Source organism: Schistocerca gregaria, chromosome 1, assembly GCF_023897955.1.
Source record: "Schistocerca gregaria isolate iqSchGreg1 chromosome 1, iqSchGreg1.2, whole genome shotgun sequence".
Classification (NCBI taxonomy): Eukaryota; Metazoa; Arthropoda; class Insecta; order Orthoptera; family Acrididae; genus Schistocerca; species Schistocerca gregaria.
This window is the reverse complement of record NC_064920.1, coordinates 852792374-852811831: the sequence shown is the minus strand read 5'-3', so window position 1 is coordinate 852811831 and position 19458 is coordinate 852792374. Positions and strand designations below refer to the sequence as shown.

The following is a 19458-nucleotide window of genomic DNA, read 5'->3' as shown; positions in this document are numbered from 1 at the left end:
GTCTGTCTATCTGATGTTAAAACCATTTTGCTCAAGAACAGGTGGTTGTATCAAGTTTATATTTATGTCACACACTAAAGTCTACAGTCCCTTGATGCCCTTTCTAGGTTTTCTAATGAAAAACCGTGGCGTCTGTCAGTCAGAATCAATTTATACGCTGAAAAAGAATGTCCTACATCAACAGATGTGACAGGAGCATACTTAATTTTTGGCACACGTTCGACAGGAATGCTGCAGTCAGCAGTGCTGGATTTTCCACTAAGTATGTTGGCAGCTGCACACAACTCCTTCAGGCCAGTGTTCTTTTGCAAAATCATTTGCATTTTTGCCCGTACTTTTTCCCCTACTTCACCTGGCGCTTCATTAATTTTCATCTTCACTTCTTCCAGCAAAGAAATATTGTCGAAGATAGGTCTCCCTGAGCCTTCTAACTGTGAAATTATTCTTTCCATAAATGTTTAGTGGGCCCTAATGTAAGATAAGTCCCGTTTTAAAGAAGAATCTTTGAGTAACTCCATTGCTGCAGTTACGGTCGCAGCATTCTCTGGTATGTTTTCAACCACCTTCTGGACAGCTGAGAGATGTGGACTATAGCATTCTGCTGCTATCAGCCATGTGCCCCAGTGGGTGACAACAGGCTCTGGCAGCAATGGGACATCTGGAAGCTGTTCTTTGAATGACTGTATTCTTATTGGTGCCTTAACAAAAATTTTCTTCACCATAGATATTATTTTATTTACTTTAAGAAAGTGTAGCCTTACTTCCTCTGCAATGCGGTTGATCCCATGCACTACACAAGTTACATGCAGCATCAATGGGTAGAATACTTTTAATTGTTGAAATGCTGCTGTCATATATGCAACAGCACCAGTGATGGCCAGAAGTACCTTATTCTCATCCACTCCGTTTGGGTATAGCACCTTAAGCCCATTGTTCACAAACTGTGCTGTCATTTGTTGGTTAGTTTTTGCACGCTGTCTTGAGTAAATGAAATGAGCCCTGGATGGTGCATCTGGATCTAGCTTGCCAATAATAAGGTTTTCAATGTAACGGCCAAGACTGTCAGTAGTTTCATCCACAGAAATCCATATACAAGATTCTCCAACATCTTCTCGGATTCTGTGCACTGCAGCATGAGTAGACTTTGACCTAGCTGTTTTCGGCATGGCGTAGTATTCTCACACAGAAACTAGAATTTATTTGCACTTAGAATGTCAGTAACACTTAACACGTTGGTCGCTACACAATGTACTGATTTGTTTTCGCTGGGAAAAAGTGAACAATGACCTGCGGTGCATGGGAGCGGTAGGGGAAATACCGTACTCATTGCTGGACATATGGCACCTGATAGATGGCCGCCCCTTCTGAACAAGTAAATGGAATCTACTGGTGCTTCAGATGAAAACATCTCACTACCGGCAAATTATTTTTGGAACCGGAAAATTTACGTATAATACCTTTCACATAAGAGAGTAGTTTGATAGGACTACCTGTAGACAGCATAGAAAAAATGCGCGAAGGGCAGTAATTTAGCTATAGAGGGCGCCTACAATTAACATTGTGATTTTTTAATCCGTGCTCAGCTTAAGGCCTATGAAACCATTTGTTTGTGAAATTACACAGCTGGCCAGAATCCTACAAACGAAATATTTTGACATATAACATTTAGTACTCCCACGTTTGATTCGAATGTGTAACTAAAATCTTTGACCAGTTTCCATTCGGCCACCGAAGTTAAGTACTGTCACGCTCAGTGCGTACTTGGATGGATGGCCATTCAAACGTGCCAAGAGTATTGTTGGTAGTAAGGCAAGCAAAGGAATTGTAAACAGTCTCTAACGACCTTTGCCTTTGACAAGACGTATAGCCCTAAGTTTACTTCCTTTTTCTAATCTTTGAAAACACAAGAATTCTATGTCAGATTAACGAAATAGCTACATTTTAGGATTTTGATGCTGAAATAGGCAAAATTAGGCGTCAACGTCGAAATACGCAATTTTAGGTCCTATAGAATTAACTGTATTCAGTTTAGTTAGTCATGAAATGCATAAGTACCAACTTATATGCAAATTGGAGCTTAGGAAAAAAAATAGGTTTTAACCTAAAGATCCGTAATCTAGTTTTTACATATGAATAATAAAACACCTATAAAGAGTATTTGGTATTAACAGGGATAGCAATATAAAAAAATAAAAAAAAGACCTAAGTGTTAGGCAAATACGAAGCATGAGTGCATATCAAATAGCCACCTTGCTGTACGCTGAGCAGAAAATATTGTTTTCCATCTGTCGTATAGTGTGGAAAAACTTGGAGCCACTGTCTTATGGTGAAATAGGCACTTTTGAGGATATTAAAGCCGAAATAGGCAAAAATAGGCACTAACGTCGAAATAGACTTTTTTAGGTCCTATAGAATTAACACTATTAAGTGTAAATAGTCATGAAATGCATAACTACAAATTTTTATGCAAATAGGAACTCAGGAACAAAATAGGTTTTTACCTAAAATCTGCGGTCTAGTGATCACATGCTCCCCATGCTGACCTTACCTATGATCACACTCTCGTCGCCGGGCCCTTCGATCTCTCCCCTGTCGCCGGCCTCGCCCTGTCGAGGTTTCTCATGGCTCCCCCCCCCCCCCCCCCATCTTGAACTTGCCCTCGCTCTAGGTATTTGTGCCTGTCCCCCCCCCCCCCCCCCCCCCACTGGACATAAGCTATGACATCTCTATAATACTATGCGATGACACACTGTTTGTCATATGTTTCCCCTCATCTGGTGCTCATGACACAACCTCCGCCATTCCCTACCCGAAGTCGACCTGGACATACTTTGGGGTTTGCCATGCCCACCGGAGACATAGTCATTGTTGCTCCATTCCTCTCGCAAACCACCAGCCTACCTGTCGTCGCATGACCAGCATGCCCAGTATGACGCCCTGGCGCTTCAAAGGAAGGTAAGTCAGACTGAAGGAGAGAAGTTGAAGGGCTCACAAGTTTGCCAGGGAGAACAATGTTCTGGCCATATATGAACTCGGCTATTGTGCCTTTGAGGTCTTCCTTATAGATAGCATGAATGCCAAGTAGAACAAGGGGAAGGGCCTCCATCCATAGAGGGTCATGGCATCAAAGAGCCGCCTTGAAACTGTGGTGCCAGCACTCAACTAGCCTAATTTTGCGGGTGATATGCTGTGGTATGGATGCGCCAGATGCCACAATGTTACAAATCTCGTTGAACAGGGTAGACTCGAATTGTCTGCCCTGGTCAGTCGTGATGATAGCTGGACATCCTAAACGCGATACCCGTGACTCCATGAAAGTCGATCAACAGTTTCTGCCATGATATTGGGGAGGAAGACAGCCTTGACCCAGTGAGTTGTTCGGTCGATAGACGAGAGAACATATCGAAAGTCGTTAGATGGGGGGAGAGGGCCGACAATGTCAATATGAATATGCTGGAAACGCCCAGGAGGGATCGAAAAGGCACCGAGGCGGGGGGGGATTAAGGTGTGCTTGTGTACTTTGCAGCTTTGGCATACAACACAGGATTGTGCTCATTGTGGACAGTCCTTGTTGACATTTCTCCAAACAAAGCGCTCCGCTATGAGGCGGGCGGGTGCACGAACACCAGGGTGGGCTAAATTATGCAGTGTGTTGAAGACAGCTTGACAGAGCATGGTTGGGATGAGGGGGCGTAATGTGCCCGTACTGTCGTTGCATCTGATCTCACCAGAAATGCCAGGGAAGGTGATGCGGACGAAGTATAGTGAAGAGGTAGCGTCTGAAATCAGGTTTTGTGTGTCGTCGTCGGCGAGTTGGAGGGTAGGCAGTTCAGAGAGGTCTAGCAGTGAATGAACGGCGTCGACATGTGAAAGGAAATCAGCAGCTATATTGCCAGCACCCTTTATGTGTCTGACATCGGTGGTGAACTGAGATATGAAGTCCATGTATCTGAAGCGGCGAGGAGGCAGGTCAGCTGACAGGTTTGGAATGGCCACAGGCAGGGGTTTGTGGTCTGCTAAAACATAGAAAGGGCGTCCCTCAACATCAGTCTTAAAATGTTTGATCACTTTGTAGACCACGAGCAACTTCCTGTCAAACGCGGAATATTTCTGTTGTGCATTGGTGAGCTTGCGCGAGTAGGACTACAGAGGCGAAGTTTGGCCATTGACTGTCTGGCTAAGGACAGCTCCGATTGCTCGGTCTGTGGTGATGAAAAGCTGCAAATTGAGTTGAGGATGTGCGACGGTGCAGGCCTCAGCAAGAAGATTTTTGAGGGCAGTGAAAGAGGCAGTCATAGCAGGGGTCCATGGAACGGGCCGAGATCCAGAAGTCTTGGTGCCCGCCAAGGCGTCCGTCGGTGGAGCCTGAATCTCCACAGCCCAAGGTAGATGACAGCGGTAATAATTAACCATCCACAGAAAGTGCCAGAGCTCTTTGAATGATGAAGGTCTGGGTAGGTTTAGTATTGTTTGTACTTTGTCAGGGGGCGGTGAAATGCCGTCAGCAGAGACCCAAAAACCAAGAAAAGTGACAGCAGGTTGATGTAGCTGCAATTTGTCCTGGTTGGTCTTGATGCCTGCTGCCGCGAGAGTGTTCATAGCAGTTTGCACATGACGAATGTTGTCCTCGACAGAGGAGCTGAACACAAGAATTTCATCAAGATATGCAAAGCAGAATTTTAGTTTGAATAGCACCTTGTTGATGAAGCGTTGCCACATCTGGGTTGTGTTTTTCAGACCAAAGGGCATGAATTGAAACTGAAATAACCCGATTGGGGTGGTGACTAATGTCTTCAGGAGCCATGGGGATCTGGTGGTAATCCCCCCGTTATCAATCAATGACAGAGTAGGTGGTCGCACCTGCGAGGGAACTGGTAAAGTCAGCAATATTGGGTATGGGGTAGGTGTCCATAATTATTCGTGCATTTAGTCGACGGTAGTCTTCACACATGTGTCAGAACCCATCTTTCTTGGGTGTCATATGAATTTGCGTAAACCAGCTGCTGACAGAGGGTTCGATGACGCTGGAGCTTAGAAGTTCAGAAATCTGCTTTTTAAGGTCAGAGATGCACTCGGGACAAAGTCGACGTGGTTTACTGGAGATCAGAGGGCCTGGCGTGAGGCGAAGCTTGTGAACCGTGCCGTTGGTGATGACGGAACTGTTGCCGGCGGCACGGGAGGCGGGCAGGGCAGGCGAGGCGAGATTGTGGTGTTCAGAGCCACTTGATGGATCCAACGGAAGCCGAGGCAGCAAAGTGTCCCAGGAGTCAATGTGACAAGATGGCCGCCAGCCCGAAGCAGTGGCACCGTGGTTAGGTGAGTTTGGTAGAGCTCGTGAAGTGTTAGTGAGTCCATTGTCCGAGGGCACGGCCTGTGACAGCATGGTCGCGGGCGAAGATCTAAGTGCGAGTGAACTGTTTGTGTTGTCAGTGGCAGTCGAATGGCGGCACGCAGGAGCCGAAGTTGCATAGTTTGAGGTGCTGTCTGAGAGGGGAGAGGTAGGAGCTGTCAGTTCAGGAACACGTGACACTCGTCGCGCATGCACACTCGTGTCCAGCCGAGTGTCAAATGCTGCCGTGTTAGGGGGGTATGGTCCTGTGGATCTGTCAGTACACATTATGGTAGATAGCACAGTTGCGAGGGGTAGTGGGAGGTAAACACATGGAGGCTTCATTGCTGGGACTACAAGCAGATTTGGCACACTTACTGACCTCGCTTTGTCCTTGCTGCAGTGTCTGGAATTCGTTTGCTGCGTCAGAGAACTGGAGCTGAATTTCGTGTAGCTGGAGGGAGAGCTCGAAGTTTTCCTTGCATAGGTGAGCGACGTTTTTAAGCTCGACAAGGCACTTGTGCATTGTTTCTTGTAATGTCGTTGACAGAGACGAGCATGTACAGATGAGATGAGCCCAGAATGATGTGTCACAGGTGGGTTTGCTCGACGGAGCACATCAAAGTGAGTTTTGGGCAGGTGATGAAACCCAGTGTTTTGCTCTAGGTCTGGTGAAAGTTTGTGGTGTCGAAAGAAGTCAATGTCTAGTATAGATTCGGACTCACATTTGGGAGGACAATGGTTCAATCCCATGTGCGGCCATCCTGATTTAGGTTTTCCATGATTTCCCTAAATCGTTCCAGGCAAATGCTGGGATGGTTCCTTTGAAAGGGCACAGCCGACTTCCTTCCCCATCCTTCCCTAATCCAATGAGACTGATGACCTCGCTGTCTGGTCTCCTTCCCCAAACAACCCCCACCCCCTAGTATAGGTTTCTCAATACTGCACACTAATAAATTCCACTGGAGTTTGCAGTTTGCGGAGACTGAGATGACGTGGGAGGTTGAACCCAAGAATTGTAGTTTCGTTGAATTCACAACTTGCAGTGAAGTATGATGAGGACGGATGTTCAACGACACTAAGGATGTAGGCAGCAGCAAAACATCGGTGCCTGTGTCCACTAGGAAAAAGTATCCCGATGAAATGTCTTTAATATAAAGTCATCCGTAATTATCCAATTGTTCCCGGACAAAATGGAGCACTGGGAGGTGCCTGTCATGTTGTGCGCAGGAGGTGACACCTTGACCTATCTGCGATTGGCGTTTGGGAAGCAGCAGGGTGGTCTGCAGTTCTGTGCCACCCCACCAAACCATGTGTGGAAGTAACAGTATTGGTAGTGCGGTTGCATTTCCTGCAGAAAGTTCGTTGCCAGAGGTGGTGGTTGAGATTCGGTAGACACAGCTGGTTCGGTGGCAGGAGGGGGCGTGACCGAGGGCAGAGCTGTTGACGTCCCAGCTGTTTGTTTACTGCATCCCTGAGAGAGCAGAACAGTTGGTACAGTGCGGCCCTGGCCGCGTCCGTCTGCGGGACGAGGCGCCTGAACCTGAGACTTGCCAGGTAGGCAGTGGCTGGCGAAATAGAGCAGTGATGCATCATGTAGTTTGTCAGCAATTGTCATTCATGCTCGACAGGTTCGGGAGACCTCTGAATCAGAGCAAAGTGGATGTGAGGAGGTATTTCATCTGACCAGATGGTGAGGAGAGCTGAGTGAGAGAGTAGATCGTCGCTGACCAGGGCCCGTAGCTGTCTCCAGAGTTGTGAAAGTTTGTCATGGCCTAGTTGCTTGATGTGAAGCACTTGCCGTATTGCTGTCTCAGTAGAGTGCGCAAGCCAACGTAGAACTGTCTTTTCGGCTAGAGTGTACCGAGTAGCTGAGTCCGGGGTGTCGACCAGGTCAGCAATCAAGTCCACCTGGTCATGCAGGTGGGTGATAAGGCACAGAAATCTGGTTGATTCGTCAAGTTTGAAATGGTCGAACACTTCATCCACAATTTTGAACCAGGTTGTTGCCCTGTCAGGATTGAACAGCAGCGGCAACTGTAAGCATTGTAGAATGTTCGGAAGAACATGTTGAGTTGAATTCATCGGGGTACTGCCTGAAGTAAGCTGCTGTTGCCGCAGTATTCCAGGAGGGTGTGTCTCCAGGGTATGTGGCGATAACGGCTGAGCGGGTGGAAGCGTGAAGGTGATGCGTTGTGGCTGAGCGCGATACGATGAGATGTGGAAGGCCGACATAGTAATGTGTCAATTGCGGTTGCAGAAGTTCGACATGTTGTAGGTGTGTTCAGATTGACGTGTTGCGGAAGACCGACGTGGATGAGGCACCGAGATGTGCTGAGAATGGTAGCAGAAGCTTGACTGAAGCCGCCGCAGGGGCTACAGGTGAGAAAATGTTCAAAGTTTGAAAATGCGTGCCAGTCCATGGAAAACTCAACGTACAATCAGAGTCAGAGCCACCTGTGTTGCAGGGAGGCTGCGGAGGTGCAGGCTGTCCAGGAGCACAGTGAGGAAAATGATGTTAAACGTCAGGCAGAATGTGTGAATGTTCACTGTTCATATTCACTTCACTCAAAATGGTGTGCGGATAAGGTGAATGTCATGGCACAAAACACTGAGGCGTAACAGTAAGGCGAAAATGGAGGTCAGGCACAGATAACAAGCTATTGTTCCTGTTGCAGGCTGAGGTGGGCATGTGCTGATGCTGAACCAAGGCAGGCGTGGCTGTGGTTGGGTGCTAAGGCGCTTGACCTGTGAACAAAGCAGTTCTGGCCACATGGCAGGAATCTGCGTGGTACTGTACAGATTGCAGAGTGGCAAACCATTGTCCTGGTGATGGTAGGTTATCCAACATAGTATTTGCAGAAATCGCCATTGATCCCGCACTGCAAAGATATCCATAAGAGGTAACTGCACCATCAATTAGGAAGGGCACATGTTGTGGGAACAAAGACATCTGATAGCTGGAGCCATGCATACTCCTAACCTCACCTATTCTTGCAGGCATGAAAACGTGTGGCGAAATCGGCATAATCGTCGAGTGAGAGGGATTGTGTTGCAGTCCTGGTGGGTGTACATCACCAGCAACATGATACATGTCGATCACAAAATCCAGCGTTAGGCATTGGGCTGAAGCCATTGTTTGAATGTTGTGTTGTTGTAATACACACGAAAATGCGAAAATAACCAATGCGGAACCACGGACAAAGTAAAACGATGAAAATGGAAAACGTTACAACTCGGGGTAACCATGAGGTGTAGTTCAGGTCAATTACACCAAACAACACATTATTAGGAGTTCATTTATTCACCTCTTTAGACAACTATGGCTAACAAATAACTGGATGGCAGAACTACACAAAGATAATTTTTAGCTTAGTTCAAAGATGATACTCAGATCTATACTGGTGTTGACCTCATCAATGCCACAAGTGTAATATATTAAAAGCTCCTGCAGCTCCTCCTTTTGTTCTTCTGTAAGACACACTGACTCACTTGCTTTCACACACACGATCTCAGGGCCTATTTCCTCTTCCTATGGTTGCTCAATTTCCTGTGTGTTTACAAACATGACAGACGGATAGAAGAATTGTATTCAAATATCAGCAATGTGTTTTGGTTTGCTTCCTCTGGCTTTTGACTTGAGTAGGTCTACTGAATATTGTTCGTCATCCACAGCGAAATGAGATTTCCCCTTTCCGATGGCAGTTTGTATTTGGTAACTGCTAAAGGTTCCCGTGCTGATAAGGGAGTTCACTATCAGCCTTTCAACTACAAGACAAATATATTGTAAAGATAACTTATCAATTTGAATAGGAATCCATGCCTACAGTTGTACATCTTTAGACTTACTTCCTACAGCTGTTAGGAGTTTACAGCTTTGGACTGGAAGCATCAGTATGTGTCCTCATTTTCATAATTGGTTTAACAAACCCTATGAAATTATATTCAAGTTAGCTTCAGTATCCAGTACTACAGGTACCTTAAACCAAGTATTTGTGCACTGATTACTGTCTGTACTGTGTCTTTATTGTCATGTACATAGTTGGTAACATCTTCCTGATGAAGGTCATCTTTGATATCACTATAGTTGTTATATCTAAGAAAACAGCTTTTTAACTGGTTCCATGCTCATCCCCTATTACCGGTCATCAAATGAGGGACTATCAATAATGGTTCAAGTTTTCCAAATTACCCTGAACACTGACCACCTCTTCAGGGGTAGCCTCAACTATGTGTACATTGTGCATCTTGTCTAACCAGTTAACATAGTGTGCAGCTCTTGATTCAAAATTTCATTGTCCCTGGCCATTATATGAAATGTATTTTTGTTTGTACTGATTATACTCAGTTGGCAGTGGAATATTTTGTCACCCAGTTGTGTTCTGCACCTGCCAGTTGTCCCCAGTCTGCAGCACAATGCACGCTTGCTGGCTATATCCTCTCTGGCCATTGAAACCTGTCTAATTGTAATTCTGTCCTTGGTTAATTTATATATTAAGTTGAATTTTTACCCTTTGTGCTACAAATGTTTACCTGCTGGTGTTGTTTCAAGGGGATATGGCTGTCAATTCTGTTGGTCATTACTGCATTCCTGCCTTGCTGTGCATTAGTTCATGTGGGGTCAGCCTGCACACTATCACTTTGTGGTTGTACAGGTTTCTCTTCATAAATAAGATATGTCGAATTGAGAACTGAGAGGAAATTGTCTGTATTGTGCTCAGGAGCGGTGATTAGTTTCTCACTTATGTTAGCCAGTAGTCAGTTTTCAAAATGTTTAGAACTTCTACGTCCAGTAACGGATTTTATTTAGACATTTCTCAAAGTATTTTCTGAGGATTCTGTGTTTACAGCTGAATGGAACCAGATTAAACACTTCATGACTCAAACTCTCTTCTACCGTAATGGACCAGAATGTGCCTAAGAATGCTCTACCAAACTGTTCGTAGGTGTGACATTTCTCTGCCATGTCAGTGGCCCATGGCAAGACACCACCCTGTGTATAATCTACCGCAAAGAGTTTCTTTTGTAGTTCAGTCCAGTTTCTTGGGAAAACGTTCCAGAAGGCTATTATGAACATGATTGGGTTTGTTTGCTTACTTTTGGAAGAAAAAATCGAAAACTGCCCTTGTCATTGTAGGCACTCATCTATGAGCAACGCAGGAAGCCATGCAGCACTGTCTGTTGCTGGTGTGGCATTGTTTTGATGTATTGAATCATATTTTGAATACCTCTATGCAACAGAGACAGAAGTCAGCAACACCTGCTACATGTTAGAGTTGCAATTTATTTCACCTCATTAGGGTTGAACTGCAGACAGATGTTTGGATTATCTATCCTATCTGTTGACACCTGATGTGTTGGGGTTGAATGTTCCTTTTCCTTTTCAGTGTTATTAATGATGTTAGTCAGTGGTTTTCCCTCTGCCACTTTCAATCTCTGATCTATTTCACCTCTTAGTTCTCCCTTCTGTACAGGAATGCTGCTCAGAGACACCATTGGCATGATGTCCCCAAGGTCCCTCGCTAGAGTGCAGAGCACTGGAGGGTGTGCTGAGAGTTGATCTCATTGAGCAGCAAGCACTGCTGGTTCTTGTCAATGACTGTCTCCTGAATACAGAGTACAGATGGTACGGCATGAACTTGATGGGTCTGGCCATAGGATGAGGTACTTGGGGTTTGAGGCAATTTTGCATCTGCCATTGATGGTGGTAGTTGTGGTAGTGCTGGTCTAGCCAGGGGGCAGTGAGAAGTGAGAACAGTTAGCTGGCATGGTGACAGTGAGCTCAATTTCTAAAAAAGCCCAGGGAACACAGCAGCAAAATCCACAGTTGTTGGTAGGCAGAAGGTTGAGGTAAGTGAGGTAGCAGTCATCATAGACTGTGAGGCTGTACCCACATGACTAGCTTCAACCAAAGGTTCTGTGTCAGTCAGTTTGACCACTACTTTATCCAGTCAAAAGTCATGGATGCTAACAGTAATAGTCGCTGGCTCAGAGGGTCATGAGCCTCGTAGGGTTGAGTTCTCAAAGCACTGTCTTGAAGAGCAGTTGGGTCATCTAAGGTCGCGATGATCTGTGATAGTTTCATCCTGTTGATGGAGAGAATCTTAGAAGTGCTGCTTAAGTCAACATCTAAGGCGTGACTATCATGTTTCAACACCTGGAATGGCTCAGTACAGGGTGATTGTAAGGATAGCCCTATCGTGTCGGCCATATGTTATCATTACACCGTATGCCATAGGCATGCTTTCTGAATTTTTCATGGTGTATGGCTTTGGGACAGTAAGCAAAGCAACTTTTAAATAATATTTATCTAAAGAACTGTTCCAAAATTATGTGCTCTCTTATATTTACGTATATGTAATTTTCATTTATGTGTACACATTGTTACACAAAGTTTAAGTAACTCAAAGACATGTTTCTATGATGATATGTTTATGTTAAATGTAACTGGTGGCATTGTGATGTGAATGTGATGGAATTATACTTCATGTATTACTATTAATGTAAAGCATATGTTGTTTTTGCAAACCTTATGCGTATATGTGGCCAACACTGTATGAAGTGTTAAAGATGTTTCACTCATGTATCCTTAATAGGGAACATAACTGAAACATGGTGCATATGAAACAAAGAGAGTCAGCAACAAAGAGAGTAAGTGGCCAGCACTGATCTGTTCACATCTTGTTTGTTGAACAAGTCAAGTAAGTCTGCAGGATTGGGGAATAATGCCTTAGATGGTGGCATTTATTGGATGGCTCTGAATTGTAATACTCTGATGCCAAGAAGATCCTTTTTAGTGCACAGACCAGTTATTTGCTTCAGGTGCAAATAATAAGCATTCAAATAATAATAATTATAGAACACTGACCTGACTGACAGTGATCATAAAAACTGATTAAAGACCATTGCAGTTTAAAGGCCTACTGATGATTACCTGCATCACAGGTTCATAAAAGTGTGTTGTTTTATTCATGTGTTTGTGTGTAACCCAGTAAACTGACGTAACACTTCATGGGCCCACAAACTAAATTTTGAGCCAGTATCATCATCATTATTATTACAGTTGAAGTGTTTATGTAGTGTAGCGACAGCATTAACAACTTTTAAGGTCTTGAAAGTTTAACTGGCAACAACTTGTTCAGTTATAACAGATTCAGGGCACCTATGTTTCACTTATTCTCTACTTAATGCAAGGAAGTATGTTCTTCCTCTGAAAAAATGTAGTTATCATATCAATCAGTACAAAAATTTAATGATCATGCATCTGGTTTTTCTTTATTCCCCCTCCCCAGTACCTTTGTGGTAAAACCTCCTCTGTCCAATTTATGTAGTGACAATGCATAATCAATGTATAATGAATTTAAGCATTCTTACTTTGAACACAGATTGTATATGTTAGTAAGAGACCTTTTATTAGCAGAACAGTTTAAGCTTTTATATGTACTGCTCATGACAACCAACTTTTTTAATAGTTGCTAGATTTGTGTTGCTGTTTCATTTCCTATTTGCAAAACTGGTTTATTGCCAAGAGAAGATCTGTACAGGAGTTAATTTTCTTGGTGGATGATATAAATACTTAGTACCACTTTGGCTAATTAGGCTACAACCTTTTACATAATTACTGTAAAGAAGCTACTGTGAAGAAGCTACCATAAAGAAAAGTAGTCTGATACCTCTTTCATTAACACATGATCATTCTCATTTTAAATTCCTTTCATAAGTGTAACATTAGCAGAAACTTGCTCTTGTATTATTAAATGGAAATATTGTACTTATTTTTGTGCATAACATGCAAACTAATAGCAGGTTGTGTTATAGGGTCAAAAGAGATCCAAGTGTAGACAATGTAAATGCATCCGCTATATGTCAAAGCTGCAAAGGAGGATTTGTGCGTGGCAACCCACCTTACAGCATTTACACTTGAGGCATGCCTCTGTCATTGCACAGCAGTCACACCTAACACCTGGGCATATGAAGTGCTTGGTGCCTAGTCAGGTAGTTGGTAGAACTCCCAGATGAGTGAGGCTGCGGAGACAATTGAAGATTGGCTGTAGCATCAATGTGGGGAGGTGCAGTTATAGCCTGTGGTGGACACTTTGCAAAAGAAGGTGGAATCTGAACCAGGAACTAATCGGTGTCCTATTTTCAGATTAGAAGAATTGTCATTGAATAAGGCAAAAGTTGTTGGTACCCACTATTATATCTCAGCCAGTCTGCTGTAATTCAGAGTGAAGGAGATTGTGTACACGTATGTGAGGTAATCAGTGACAATGTTGTCTAATCTATGCAGATTATGGACGTCAAGGGGAACTGGGCAGTGAGACTAAGATGGTGAAATTGTTGTAGATTGACAAATATTTGATATGTAACATTTGGTGTCTGCCAGTTGCTTATGGTCAGTGTCATCTCAGAAGAGGCACCCACCCTCATATACTGCTAGCAACTCACAGTTAACTGCAGACCATTTTGTTTGAAAGCCTGTCAGTTTTTTGGAGAAGGAGAACAGGGGCTGTGTCTAGTTGTCACTTCTTGCTGGAGGACAGCCCATAACAGAATCACTCATGTCCATGCTGATGGTGAGCTGGGTGTCCAATACAGGATGTGCCATTGGAAGACACTTCTTGGAGCAGTCCACTGTTTGCATCTCTGTAGTCCAGACAAGTTTCAATTTCACTTTTGTGTGTGTGTGTGTGTGTGTGTGTGTGTGTGTGTGTGTGTGTGTGTGTGTGTGTGTGTGTGTGTGTGCCCCTAGGAGTTTTAACCAGAGGTATTTGAAACTCTGCAGTGTGTGGTAAGTGTCAGTAGTAAACACTGAAAATAACCCGAGGAATAGCAAAGGTCTCAATGAGTTTGAGGTGGTGGCAGCTGGAGATTGAGTTCATCATGATCTGGTGTTGGTTTGATACTGTTAGCATTGAGAGATGTCAGAGAAATATCATCGCCATCTTGTGAAATTCCAGATTTTCTTCACTGGTGGTCCCCCTCATGATATCGAGAACAGCAAGAATGACTTCAAACTGTAGTTCATGGCTTTGAGAGTCAGCAGAGAAAATTAAATTATCAGCTAGGTACATATTATCATCTAGGTAGATATAACAGCAACTGAGCCTGAAAAGCACCTTGTCAATAAATTTTTACCACATTTCAGCTGCATTCTTGAGTCTGTAGATGACAACAAGTAAACTGAATAGGCCAAAGGGCATAATAACAGCTGACTTGGTGCCACTGTCTGGGTGCATGGGGATTTCATAATAGCTGTTGCAGCAATTGATCACTCTAATAACAATAGCCCCTGAAAGCCAAACTCATTAAGTCTTCGATGTTGGTCATCATGAGGTAGCTGTTCTGAACTGTGTGGTAGTCGAGAGTCCTGTCATCACCACAGAGCCATATTGAATGGTCTTTCTTAATGAACAACTTTATGGGAGATGCCAAGCACTTTCCACATGAAGAATAACACTTGAGTGCAACATTTGTTCACCATTGCCTTAGCTGCAAGTAGTATGGCATGTGAAAAATGTCATGGCCCATATCAAGCCAGTGTACTGTACCATTCCTGATAGCACACTGATAGAGCCTATCTGTGTGTCATCTGAGAGGCTGGAGTGTATTTACTGAACCAAGAGGGACATAATAGAAAGTTATGTAGTGACCTGTTGTAGATTTCATCGTGGCAGGTCTGGGGCCACAGAGGGGAGGAGTGGCCAGACATCAGAGGGATGGCTGTCCAAGGTAACCACAGTGTCTGAAAGGTGTGGAGTTGCTCACACTCATGTGCAAGTGTGAGATACTTTTCATGCACTTGGTGACACAAGTTTTCACTGGTGCAGCATAAAAGTCATGAGTCATTGCAGGGCGTGAGGAGACTTTACAGGACTGTGGTAACTACTTCCAACATCACAATGCACTTATCAATAATTGAAGAATGGTCAGTGTTGGCAGTGATGTAGGCCATGGGCAGCATGAGCATTGGTTCAAGGCCAATGGCAAAGCCAGGGAAAAAGCCCTGGGACAGACTGATGGGTCTCTCATGAAATAAGGCAGCCTGGTCAAGATTGGGGAAGAGAGAAAATCTCTTGAAAAAATTGATCCCCTGCAAAGGCTCAGCAACATCAGCAATGTAGAAAGTCCAATGGCTGCATAACACACCCATGAGTTGTGTGACATGATTTGCAGAGCCATACACACAGGTTCCTGCTTTATAAGCTACATGAAGCTGCAATCCAACATTTTGAGCATCTGCTGGAGCACTATGTGTAGTTCTGAATCTTTGTAAATAGGTAGGTACATGTTTGAAGATTGACCATGAATATACAAATGTCCTTCAGTGGATGTCATTGTTGTGGGAAATAAATGACTTGATGTTGTTGTGTGAGCCAGCTCACCTACTGCATTTTTTGTTTGGGATAAATTAGGGATGCTCACAGTTACAAGTAATGGTGTCACACTGCAAGTGGTAGTATAGTGGTGTAGCCATGAGGTGGCTGTTTCAACTGATGTGGCATTATCTGGTAGCAGTGTGGTACCATGTGCATTCTGCAGTCTGGTGTTCAGGAGGGGATTCAGGGTTCAGAATGTCAGCTTCACATGAAGTCAGACAGCATCACATATGTTTGGGTAGCATGACAGTTGACAGGATGGTGGGAGTGGATTCACTTACAATAATGTGCTGCCTGTGGTGCATGACTGTAAACAATCTGTCCACTAAGGAGAAGTTCTTGTACAATGGTTCTGCCTCACATATAGTCATTGCTAGCTGTAGTTGATGTGGGAGTTTCATTATCCACATCATCCAGAGTGTCACCTCCAGCATCAAAGCGTGGTCCACCAGGGTGTGTAGTTGATGCTACAATTGAGAGGGACACCATCCTTCAATTTGTTTATCAGTGAGCACTCTGCACAGTTATTACTCTGTGTGTGAGTGAAAAGTTGTAGCAAATCTTCCTTAAGTGCACCGTACTTTGTTGTAGGTACAAGGGGTGACTATGTTAGTAACTGGCTCAGCATATTCAGCAAGATGGCAGATCAGCATGAACAACTTTTAATTTCCATCCTCTATGCCTGACGTAGAAAAGATGCTCTCTGCCATTGCAAACCACAATGTCACTTGATTCAGATGGAAAGCTGGAATCTTAGGCTGAGGTGTACATTGTCAATGTGTTTTATAATGTGACGACAGATGTAGTGTGGGTGGTGAAAAGTAAGGTACAACCAGAGCTGCTAATGACAGCCACAATGAGGTTGTAGCACCAAACATGGCTTCAATGTTGAACAACAGTTTTTCATTCAAAGGTATCATGTTGCAGTAGATGCTGAAGATGGGGTTGCCATGATATCCATGCACACAAACATTGAACATAAAGTATCACTGAAACTTGCCATAGTTTATTCAGACTGCAAGTTCATTAGTAATGGCTCCATAGATGGCTATTGCTGTGCTGTGTTCACTTTGATTTGTGAAGCAAGATTTGCACTAGCATCCTGGCCAGTTTTCCAGATTGTCTGCTGTTGAAGACAATGAGAACACTGGGCAATGACACTTTCTCATTACAGCATTACAGCCGTGTTGCAGAGCTGATGAAACAAGTTTCGTTTCCAATGGGTGCATTGTTAACATGCAAGAAGCTGACTTGGCATGAAATTTAGCAGTTATTGCAGTGTACATTGTAGTCAGGGCTACCACTGTAGGTAGATTCCATCATATAGTAGAGGGGAATATACCAGTAATACGTCACACAAAATATATAGATATAAAGCTTTTACTAGAATTTGATGCAATACTCTGTGAACAGTACACCATGTAACGTGCCCTAGAGTGAACTTCCTGTCCCAGTCACAGATATTCCACAATTCCACACAGGAGCACTGGCCAGCAACCTAATTTGCTGTGATGTACCAGCAAATGAAACTCAGGTAAAGTAATTACCCAAGTGGTTCTTTGTGAATAATGCTATAGTTTAGTCTAGCTTACTGTTGAAAAGTTTTCCTTATGATAACTTACACCATTCTGATTTATTATGAAATGGCAAATTTAAATGTTAACCAGAAAAACTAACTTAGGGAAATATTATATTCTTAAGACTCATTTTGTGAGAAACCTAACAGAGTTAAAAATTATCAATTTAAACTTCTCTAACGGTTTGGATGTTGATTTAAGAGTTGAAATAGGTATACCAACTCCCACTCCTTTAATGATATGACTTACCTGAGAGGTTTGGAGGACCTTCCTTGACGGTTAGCCGGCTGCTGTAAACTGTCTTTCTCTTCTCCTATGAAGTATGTTGCTAGTTACAGTAATTTCTCAAGACTTTTGCTACTTATAAAATAAGTAGACATACAAAGTTTCATTTGCTTCAACTAACGTGGTATATTTGAACTTGAGAAATTTTACAAAATGCCACTCATCACATAAGTAAGTACTGTTTTGTAAGTCTCTCATGTCTCCAAACATTAGAAACAAAGTTATTTTACATATAAGGGAAAGGTGGCTTACACACCATGCCCATTCTCAACATGAATCAGAAAAACACATCTTTTCCTTTAACAAAGCTATGACAAAAGTTTTTCAGTGGTTCTTTTTCAACTTTTCTTATTACTATAACAATGGTCAAAACACAATTAGAACAGAGTAGCATAAACATTCCATGGTTCTTCTGTCCAACTTCACTAAACGTTCATGGTTCGACTGACAAGTTCTTGTTGGTGCAGTTGGACTGCCATGTCTACATTCTGCTCATGACTTATTTCCAACCATCACACACAAACATATGATGTGCAGTAGATAGGATTCCATTCTGTTGCACTCAAATCTAAAATATTGTGTGTTTGAGATGGTAGAAGGCTGAGTGGTTCTATGATTTACACAGAAATTCTCAAATCACTACATATCCCCCCTCCCACCCCCCCCCCCCTTTCAGATCGAACACACGATATTTTATACATAAACATTATGTACATAATATCACACATGATAACATTTTACATTTTGGCAGTATGCATTTCTTACATAGGTTTATATATATATATATATATATATTTTCCACTTCAATAACAACCCTTTGTTTTCTCTAGAACAATTTTTAGCTGAGCATTTCTTTATTTTATTTTCACTTTACTTTGATGTCAAGACCTGAGCATTCATTCGTGATTTAGTAAGCTTGACCAGTAGTTAGGAATTGTGACACTCTGAGTTTATTTCCAATCACGACCTTCAGGTATTCATGACACTTGATTATTCTATTTTCTGTTCTCATTCTTTGTACTAGTTTGTAACTTATAGCTTGTAGTTTGGGGGAACTTTGGGGGAAATGAAAGTGTTCTTTTGACACTCATTTGTTTATATGAAACACAATAATGTTAGTTGTACACAGAATTCATATTTTTCAAAATAATTCCTATAAAATTTTGTGACTTTTGTCACGATACTGTCCCCTTCCCCTAGGATCAGTACCTACACCTTGCCTGTGCGTTGACCTTAGGAGAGCACATCCTCTTTCAATTCTGGTAGGTATGCCCCTTTATAAAACATTTTTACTTTTTAGGCCACAGGTCGTCCCGTCTCCACATAGGTACACCTGTCCTTTATTTAGTAAAGGCCGGGTACACCCCCTTTATCCTGTCTGAGTAGGCCTCACAGTTCATTACCCAAGTATATATTCCTATGTGTACTATAATTAAGTATTCCCTGGTAAAGGTACACATTTATTCTACACTTTGCATTCACTTTTTAATACATCTTTTACTCCCTAGAGCCCTCCTGTACTTCCCAAATGCTATACTCTCCATAGATAATATGTCTTCATACATATTTAAGTCCCACTATCCTATAATCCATCAGTTCCTCAGAATATTAATTAGACTGACTTTTCTTAAATGATTATCATGATTAATTCCACTCTAGCTTATGTTCTCCTTCTTTGCTCATGCCTCTTCCTTATCTATCCCCCCACTCACTACTGCTTCGTAGTGATTCCAGAAACTCAAATGCTTTTTTCTCTCTTTGCGCATATACACCTCTTGTGTCTGTGTATGGGCGGATGGATATGGGTGTGTGTGCAAGTGTATATCTGTCCTTTTTTCCCTCTAAGGTAAGTATTTCCGCTACCGGGATTGGAATGACTCCTTACCCT

The 19458-nt window shown here is 43.0% G+C and overlaps 1 protein-coding gene across 1 annotated transcript in view; it reads left to right on the top strand.

Annotated features, from left to right (window-relative positions):
* LOC126278029 (putative leucine-rich repeat-containing protein DDB_G0290503) overlaps window positions 1-19458 on the top strand; it is a 567177-nt gene that overhangs the window by 4773 nt on the left and 542946 nt on the right. The gene's annotated exons all lie outside the window — the stretch shown is intronic.